Source organism: Centrocercus urophasianus, unplaced genomic scaffold, assembly GCF_019232065.1.
Source record: "Centrocercus urophasianus isolate 14NV4802_14NV808 unplaced genomic scaffold, USGS_Curo_1.0 seq_37, whole genome shotgun sequence".
In the NCBI taxonomy this organism is placed as follows: domain Eukaryota; kingdom Metazoa; phylum Chordata; class Aves; order Galliformes; family Phasianidae; genus Centrocercus; species Centrocercus urophasianus.
Window position 1 is genome coordinate 161,828 of NW_024884944.1, and position 9,124 is coordinate 170,951.

Consider the following 9,124-nt stretch of genomic DNA (forward strand, 5'->3'; position numbering starts at 1 on the left):
GCCGCTGTGTAACGCAGTTTGGGATTTGGTATTTCTGCAGAACAAAATCCAGGGCCGGAGCAAACTCCTCTTCTCCTGAATAGGCTTTTGACCAACACAAAGGCAGCAGAAGGGGAAAGGGACACGCTGCGCCGCATGGCACGTCCCAAAAACAGCTCACTTCCCCACGGGATGGGGAATCTCCCCGTTGTGGAAGGGAAACAGCGCTAAGATATTTGCAACCCCCCAGCTGCACGGGAAGGAGTAGGTGTGGGAGGGGGAGCTGCTGTGGTGCATTTCTGATGAGAACAACAATTACCGCTAAATATTTCTCTTCTCTCCGAAGATACCCATCCCCGCTGCCGACTAAAATGCTCCAGGGATATCTCTGCAACATAAACACAAGAATAAAACCTGCAAGAGCCAGTCAGAGCTTTAGTAGACAAGGTTAATGTACCTTGAACGGCAGCATTAAACAACTTTGTTCTTTTTGTAAGTGGAGAGCTGAGATACCTGCGCACGTTTTAGTGTTACTTTTAAAGAGGGAGATCCTTAAAGCACCTTCCAAAAAAACTGGCACAGGGAAACATCAAAGAGGTTTCTTCAAAGCAACATGAAAATACTTGAATTTTGGGCAATGCAGCCCCCGGCCCAGCAAAAGTTCCCAAAAGAGCAAATTGTGATTTTTTTTTTTTTTTTTTGAGGGCAAATGGAAAACCTTTGAAGTGAAACGTAGCGGAGGAGCCTAAAAATGTACAAAATTCCCCTTGTCGGACACAAACTGTCCAGGAAAAGGTTCTGATTGCTTTGAGAGCATTAGCAAAAATCGGGAGAGGATTAATTTTCTAGCAGTTCTTCACTGCCAGCAATTAACTGTGAATAATTTATGATCAAAATCTATCCTGATGCTTTCAAAAGTTGCCTTGCACACTTCATTTTCAATTGCAACCTGCTAATCCCATGACATAGGAATTGCTGTGCAATCGTATTTCCAACACCCAAACTCCAAATTTCAATCACATTCCAGTCCTGAAATAGGAAAGTTTCACCCCAAAGTCCCAACCAGGTTCAGACTTTGACACAGAACTTCTTGGAGGACAGAGGAAATCTTCCTCAGCAAAAATGGATTTTTTTATACAACATATACAACATCAGCTTTGTTATTCCATCCCACAGCCCATCACCAGTTTTTCAGTCAGAGGATCGGCACCGGTGGACAGAAGCCACCCACAACCTCAGTGCTCCAAAGATCCCAGCAAAGATCCGGCCACAAACTACGCAGGACGGGGTAACACACGTCGCCTATTTGCATCAGTTTCATCAAATCCCCCAGCACACGTGTGAGTGATGGCAACACCAGCAGGAACAATTTTTGGTCATGTGGCAGAGACTGGATTAAAGCAGCAGACCTACCCCAATTGCAGAAATGTGGATGGAAAGATATGCACAGGAACCAAGGCAAAGATTTCCCTGCCCATGGGAATCACCAGAAGCAAAGCAATGCCATGGAACACCCATTAAACCCTTTCCTCGCTTAAATCTGCCTCATTTCTTACTAACTCCTGCTAACATGCTTGCAAATTTTCCCTTTGGGAGAGTGAAAGGAATCCCTTTGGAGCTGGCTGCTTTCCTCTTTCCCATATGGCAGATAAATCAGAGCTCCCAACTTGCTGCACTTCTGCTTCACATCCCCCTCTTGCAGCTCTCTGGTCTTCTGGTCTTTATCACCACCAGGGAAATGGGTCTGGGTTTTTTATTCTAATGCAAAATTCCTGGTGATAGATGGCTCTCCAGGGCCTTCCCCATCTTGTAGCTCTCCTCTGGACACCCTCTGATAGTTTTATGTTTAACCTAAGAAGAGATTCCGAGGTCAATCCAATCCACACCTTTAGTAGAAACGGGGCCAAACCTGAGATCTGGAATAATGAGAAATTCAGCCACTTCGCCACATACTTAATCCTGTTTTATTTGGCTGATGGAAGGTCACTAGTGAGGATTGAGGCTGAAAGGGCAGTCTGGAGAAAATAATCCTGTCATTATTGACTGCCGTTTATTAAAAGGGCTTTCAGAGCAGGCAAAACTCAAAGAAAAGATGCAAAAGGTTTTGCACTGTGCTTTGCCATGCAGCCTCCAAGTCAAGCTTCACTTTGGGCTGAAAGAGCAGAAAGAACTGAACAGCTTTTGGGTTTTACCCTGAGATGCTCCAGCCCTCATCTCCGCTGATTTAGGAGGAGATCAGGCTCCTTTCCAGGACAGCTGCCCACACTGAAGGCATCTCAGTTTTCAAGTTAATATTTTGTTCAACAGCCAAAGATTTTTCTTTGCTTCTTTAGGAGGAAAGTTGCAGCCAATGGGGATTTATTTTGTCACCCTCTGGGTGCCTCCAGTGTTGGCACAGAGGAAACACATTTGTCACTCTGTCAGGCCCTAATTTTAGCGATTGGGGTTGACTGAAGAACTGCGAGATCCTTGGTTTCATGCACATCTTATTTTAAGCTCTGCATTTAAGTTATTTTTAACTGGTGACCATTTCTCCATATCCTACTGAGCTGCCAATATTTCGCAGTGATAACAGCCCATATTTGGGGTATTTTTATGACAAAATCTGTGTTTTCCTCTAGTCTAGTCGTGGCTTACAGCTCTTAACAACGTGCTCTCAACGCTTGAGCTTTAAAGCAAGATCCCCTGCACAGCCTGATTTCTAAGGAAAATAACGATAAAAATAGGAAAGTCAGCAATTCCTCTCTAATGCTCACCGAATTTAGCAAAGGGGCAATACAAGTGCAAGGTACCAGGAAAGAGCAGAAATCCCTCAGACAAAGCCCTGCCGAGGTCACAACTCACCATATCCCTCTCAATTCATACATCATTGCCCAATTAGTACAAAACGAGGCTGCCTTACCGTCTGTGGGTGCTTGAGGAGCCACTGCACGAAATGTTCCACAGCCACAAAAGCAAAACTTCTGAGTATGGGTCACAGTCTGGGAAAGAAAATGGTGAAATATTGCATATGGAAAGAAAACAATGAAATGGAAGATGAAATATTACATAGAGGATGAAGCTTTTTGTGCTAGGTCCTCTGGCACCATGAATGAAGCCACTGCAGGCCACCCTGCAAGGGCAAGTCTGCTCTTAGAGAACTTCTTATTACAGGATAGGGCAAAAAATAGGAGGAATCAAGGAAGTCGGGTGAGAAGTGCCCCTTGGGGATGAAAGGTGGACTAGTGGCTGATAAGTCAGACCCCCAGGGACGTGACCAGCATCTCCAAGGAATGGGAAAAATGTATCAGAGCTTTAGAGGTCGAACCGAGATGTGCCTGGAATATGAAGATGCGCTCGATGCCAGTATATCCACAGGCGGAAAGCCACAGTTGTATCTCGTCCCGTCCCCTTCTGCTCCTCAGGAATGACAGCTCCCCAGCACAGGATCTCAGAGTGGGTTAGTGGTACAGTTTGGGTCTGAAAAGGAGAAAACAGGGAAAAAAACATGAAGCTGCTGCTGCTGTTGGCCATGTCCCTGTTTTGCACTGGCTGTCACCATTCCCATAGTTAATTACAATCTTTGCTTGAGTGTAAACGTGCCTCTACACTCCAGCTCAGACTGCATGAACCAGGAAAGAGCCATTAATTCAAAAACAGGGGAGTGGATCAGGCGGTTATCTAATAAGCAAAAGTCTGTATAAGTGTTAGAGATGATGCTGCGTCTCCCAAGGATCTGGTCTTTAAGGAAGCTGAGATTGGGATTTCTAGGCCCTTCTAAGCAGATCAAGTGGCAAAATTTCCCTGCCTAAATGGGATTTAGCTGCCTAACCCACTTAGGTGCGTCTGCAAATCACCGTATTTCTCAGTTCAGCTTAAATTATCTCACTAAATGCCTTCACAAATCTCCCTCTCTGCAGCGGTTCCTGTGTCAAAAAAAAAAAAAAAAATCCACACGGAAGGAAGCTTGCAAGGATGACTTAAAACCTGAGATTTCTTGTGACCAAGGTTGGCAAATGGGTGCTACTCCTTGACAAGACAGAAGTCAGCGAGCCAGGCGAGTCCAGGATAAAGATAGCTGTTATCTGAAACCTTCTGCATCGCGGATAACAAAATAAACAAACAAAAAGCGAGACCGAGCAGTGACTTGCACGGCCATGGGCGCATTTTGTGTTGTTTTTTTCTCTAAGAGAAAAGGAGAACGTAGAAAATGTAATTCCTGGAAAACTGGATGACATCAAGGCCTCCAAGAGACACTGGAAGCAAGTGGATGATTTCAAGGCAAAGAGACAAAGCTCCCCAGATCTCTGATACATACATCACCTCTAGCATGTTCCTCAGATCTCCAATATACGCCTGATAAATGTCCCTCAATTTACATCACCTCTAGATACAAGGTGATAAACATCACCTAAGATCTCCAATATAACCTGCAATATCTACAGTGATATAAATCACCTCTAGAGAGCTGCTCAGATCTCTCGTATTTGTCTGATACAGACATCTCTTATATATATCACCAGTCTGGAGCTCCTCAAATCTAAAATATACATCTGATGTATGTACCTACCACGACATACATCACCTCTAGAGAGCTCCCCAGATCTCCCGTGCATGCCTGACATATCTACCATGCTATATATAACACCTCTACAGAGCTCCTCAAAACTCCAATAAACATGTAAGCCCTTGATAAACACCCCTTCCAGAAAGCTCCTCAGATCTTCAATCTGCATCTGCCTCCCACAATATGTATCATACGGTACAGACCTCCTCAGATCACTCACATGTGTCTAGGATATATTTATACCTTGGTCTACAGCTGCTCAGACCTTGAATGCACATGGGATAAATGCACCCGGATATGCATCAGCTAGAGGAGAGCTTCTGAGATCCCCAACATCCGCCCAAAATATCTGCCACGCTATGCACCACAGCCCCAGCACTTAAGTGTTTGTTTCAGTATCACTCCCATGACTTCTCCATGCAAAATGCCATCTGAGTTTCCAGCACTGCAGTTGTGAACACACATTTATGCATGTGCTTTTGGCACAAAATCTTCTCTGCCCATACAAAAGCTGGACTCCAAATCTCAAAAAATGGAAGACTTGGTGAAGAAGCAAGAAGGCTCTCGGCTTCCTGACCAAGTGCAGGTCGTGCCGAGAGGTTGAGAGACTCAACCTGGGTTATGCTGAACACTCAGATGGGTCTCGAGTCCAAAACTCTTCAATTGCAAACATCATTAAGGATATTTATAATCAGGAATAAAAACCTATGGGCTCGTGCTTTGGCAGAGCAAGCACAGGCTGACACCGAATGCTAGTCAAGGAGCTGGGATGTGACCTGCTTTGGATTTGTCCTGACAGTGTTTCCACAAGCTCATATTTTTGCAGCAATTTGTCGTCCCTGTAAAGTCTTCTTTCCTCCCATGGGAGAGACTTTTGTCATCTGGCTTTGCTCGTGTGAATAAAGTATGAGACCTGGAAGAAAAGGAGCAGATAAACAGAGCTTTGCAAAGGCTAAAATAGCTCCTGAGCAATGCTGATTTCCACCTTCAGAGCTGATCAGGGCTGCGGTCTTGGATACTGCACGCACCTGTTTTGACAGGGCAAAAATACAGCTTGCATGGCTTCTGCACAAAAGATGCAGCTCTTGTCGCTGTCACAAGGAGCACAAATAGCCAGTCCCACCAGCAACGCTTCCCCAAACACTCTTGCAAAGGGAGGTAGATCTTCATTAGCCAGCACACACTTTCAGCAACTTCAAAAGGCATCCTTTGAAGTTTATCAGAGGCCTTTGAAGTCCTGAAGATGCGAGAGGGAATGGAGATGTTGCCTCCAAGCTGCTCCATGGCAGATACAGCACTCAGTGCATGGAGCAGATGCTGGAGGGTCACAAACAAGACACACTGATGGCAACGATTTGCAGTCCTGGCACAGACTGCACCTACAGCAATCCCCCAACCAACACACCCTAAATCCCCATTTACCCAACTTGCATCATGTCCACCAGTGAAGATGGAAATCCAGGTAAGGTACCAGCATCCCAGGACTTCAGCCTGTGCTCAGAATGCAAAAGGCTGCTTCCTTAGAGCATCCCTTTAATAAGGATTTAATTAAATATAAGGAAACGCTGATTAATATTTAGCAAAAAATAATCATTAAGGATTGTTGCAAAAAATGATGTTTCCTGGCATGCTGACTTGATTCCAGTGTGACCAAACCGTAGTGTTTCCTACATCAGCAGCTCAGTGTTGTTTAACTGTGGCTTAGTTTTTAACAACTCCGTGCCAGCTCCTCTGACCTGAGCAGGAACAACAAACACTGACATCCCTGATAACGCTGCTGGCTTTGCTGATTTTTTTCATATCTCACTCCAAGCTGCGCCATCCCCAAACTCTGTACCTGCGGTGAAAATTGGAGAAACCCTATCAGCATGAAAAGTATTATAAATGAGCAAAACCAAGGCTCAAATTTCAGCTGTGCTCTTTGAAGAGCACCAGTCATAATTAAGAGGCTCCTCTCCAAGCACAACAGCAGCTCCAACATCCACTGCAAACTGAAATAAGGAGCACTGCAAAAACTCCTTTGATTGTGTTTTGTTTTTTACCCATCGGGCGATTTCAGAACAAAACGCGGCCCAGAGGGTGGGAGCACCTGAAGGTGCAGAGAGCAACCCGGCGTTCTCAGCCGTTCATCCGCCCACCTTCCCAGAGTCACAAGCTAACCCTGATGATGCCATCGTCAGCAAAAAGATCTGGAAAGTGTCAATATGCACGCACTATTTCCATATTTCTGAAAAAGCAACGCCGTGCACCAACCGCGGATGAATCCACGAGCAGAGCACTGCCCCTGTAGGTGATCTGCATCCTTGGAAGTGGGGGGAAATGTAAAGAAATATGGGAATCTCCCCGCCAGGCACATGTGTGCACATCTGGGCACGGGGAACAAAGCGGCCTCACCACACTGCACCAATAAATAATGGAAAGTCAAAGTGCCCCGCAGGAGCGGCCCCACACTGTTCAGCCTTGGGCGAGATGGAGGAAAATTTGGTGCCCATGAGGTCTGAACAGTGGGATTAATAACACATCAACTTTAATGCAGGGTGGGTCGTTTTGTGTCGTATTTCTTTTTCTTTCCCCTCTTTTTTTTTTTTTTTTCTGCTTCACAAACAGCAAAGTGAATGTTTGAGCATCTCTGCGGGGGGTTAATGAGGACTCTGATTAGTTATTCAGATTTGCCGATGCTGCCTCCATCCATCCTCTGACGGAGAGTAAAGGGAAAGGGGTTGCAGAAAAGCTCTTTAAAATGACCTGCTCGGCTTCACAGCCTGGGTCTGCAGGTTTGAGGGCTCCCAACAAACCCCAGTGGTAGAAAAGTACATTGGGAAGATGTGCAGATCATTTGTGGGGTGAAAAAAAACGCTTTTGTGACACAATGTGTGTCAGGCAATGCTGATTCCTACAAAGACTTGAAGAAAAACATTGTTTTTACTTCACATAAAAAATAAATTCTTGGTTCTCTCAATAACATTCTTGTGCAATTCCAGTATGAACCATAAGAGCAAAAATGATGGAGGCAAGGAGGTAAGGAAAGTAAGGAAAGAAAGCAGTGAAGGGAGGAAGAGAGGGAGGGGGAGAGAGATGGAGAGAGGAAAGAAGGACAAAAGGAAGAGCTGGGATGTGCAAAGAAAGACAAACTGGAGCCAAGCTGGCTCAGTGAATGCCAGGCAATGCTGGGGTGCTCCAACCCAAACATGCTCTTTTCCCAGGATCACCTCCATATGCTTTGTTTCTATTTTAAATGGCATGCTAATTGTTCTGAATTAAGAGCTCCAGCTGGAGGAGCAAACAAGCAATTTGCAACCTTGAAGATAATGCCCAACTTATCTCAAGTGATTTAAGTTTTGGGGGAAATCATGCCCTTCTGCTTGTGGAGCGTGAATGCTGACCTAAGAGATCATCTGAGTGCTAAAATCACATTGCTGAGATGATGAATGCACCCATTCAGCAGAAACGGATATTACTACGTAGCGACAGCTGGGGGTAGGATGGTGAGGAGAAGAAAAAGAAGGAAAAGAAAAAAAGGGGAAAAAAAGGAAAATTTGCATATGGCTTCATATTAAAGACAGCAGAGATACAGGCTGCACTCTTCACTGCTGGGCAATCCAAAACCCATAGTAGGGCTCACGAGTACTTTCTCCGTAATGTTTTTGGTGGGGTTTTTTTGTGTGTTTCATTTACATTTTGTTCCAAAATATGCACACTCTCAAGAAAATAAATCTTTCAAGCTTTATCTCTTTGCCCTCTTTCATCTCTCTTTCCCTTTCTTCATTTGCTGCTAGATGTAGGAGGCGAGAGAGAAAGGCTGAAATGATTATTTTACCATTCTGGATAGTCAACATTAAAGAAAATGTTGTTGTTTTTCTTCAAAAATAATTATTATTTCCAGCAAAAACAATGACCATTTGAAATAATTCATTTTATCTGCCAGATGTGGGATTCAAGAAGCAAAGTTTATCTCCATCTCACTGCCTGTTATGCCCTGTTCCAAGAGGAACAAGTACTGCTGGCAGTGAGAAGGACTCAACAGAACAGTTACTTCTCCAAAGTGCAGCGTAAGTGTCGAGCAAATGCAGGAGGCGCTGCCTATGACCACGACCAAATGTTTGCTACCAGGCTGCGGGCGAATCCCTCCTGCTGCCCCCCAAGGCTGAGCTGGGACTCAGCGTCCATCCACTCCCAATGGCCGCCCAGTGGCAGCATCCCATCAGAGGACACTGACGGTCCCATAAGGTCCTCTGATGAAGATGCAACAACATTCTCCTTGTCTGTCTCTATTTCACGAAGAAATAAGGGTTTGATTGCGCCCCAAAGAAAAGAAATGGGAGCAGGCCTCAGTACTGATGCTGCAGCGCTGGCTCAACCCTTGAGAAATCCCTCTGCCAGGACTCACAGCCCCGGAGGCCCAGGATGAGACCAGGAGATGCCACCAATCATTCTGGCACTGCTACCAGGAATGGCAGCCCCTGGTAAAAGGCCAAAGCGAGCGAGGCGATCTGACACCGCACCATTCCCTACACGCCCCGTTACGCAGATTAATTCTTCTTGATGGAGAATTACAATTAAGGCTCCATCTTAAGGAGATATCAGCAATCAGATATCTTA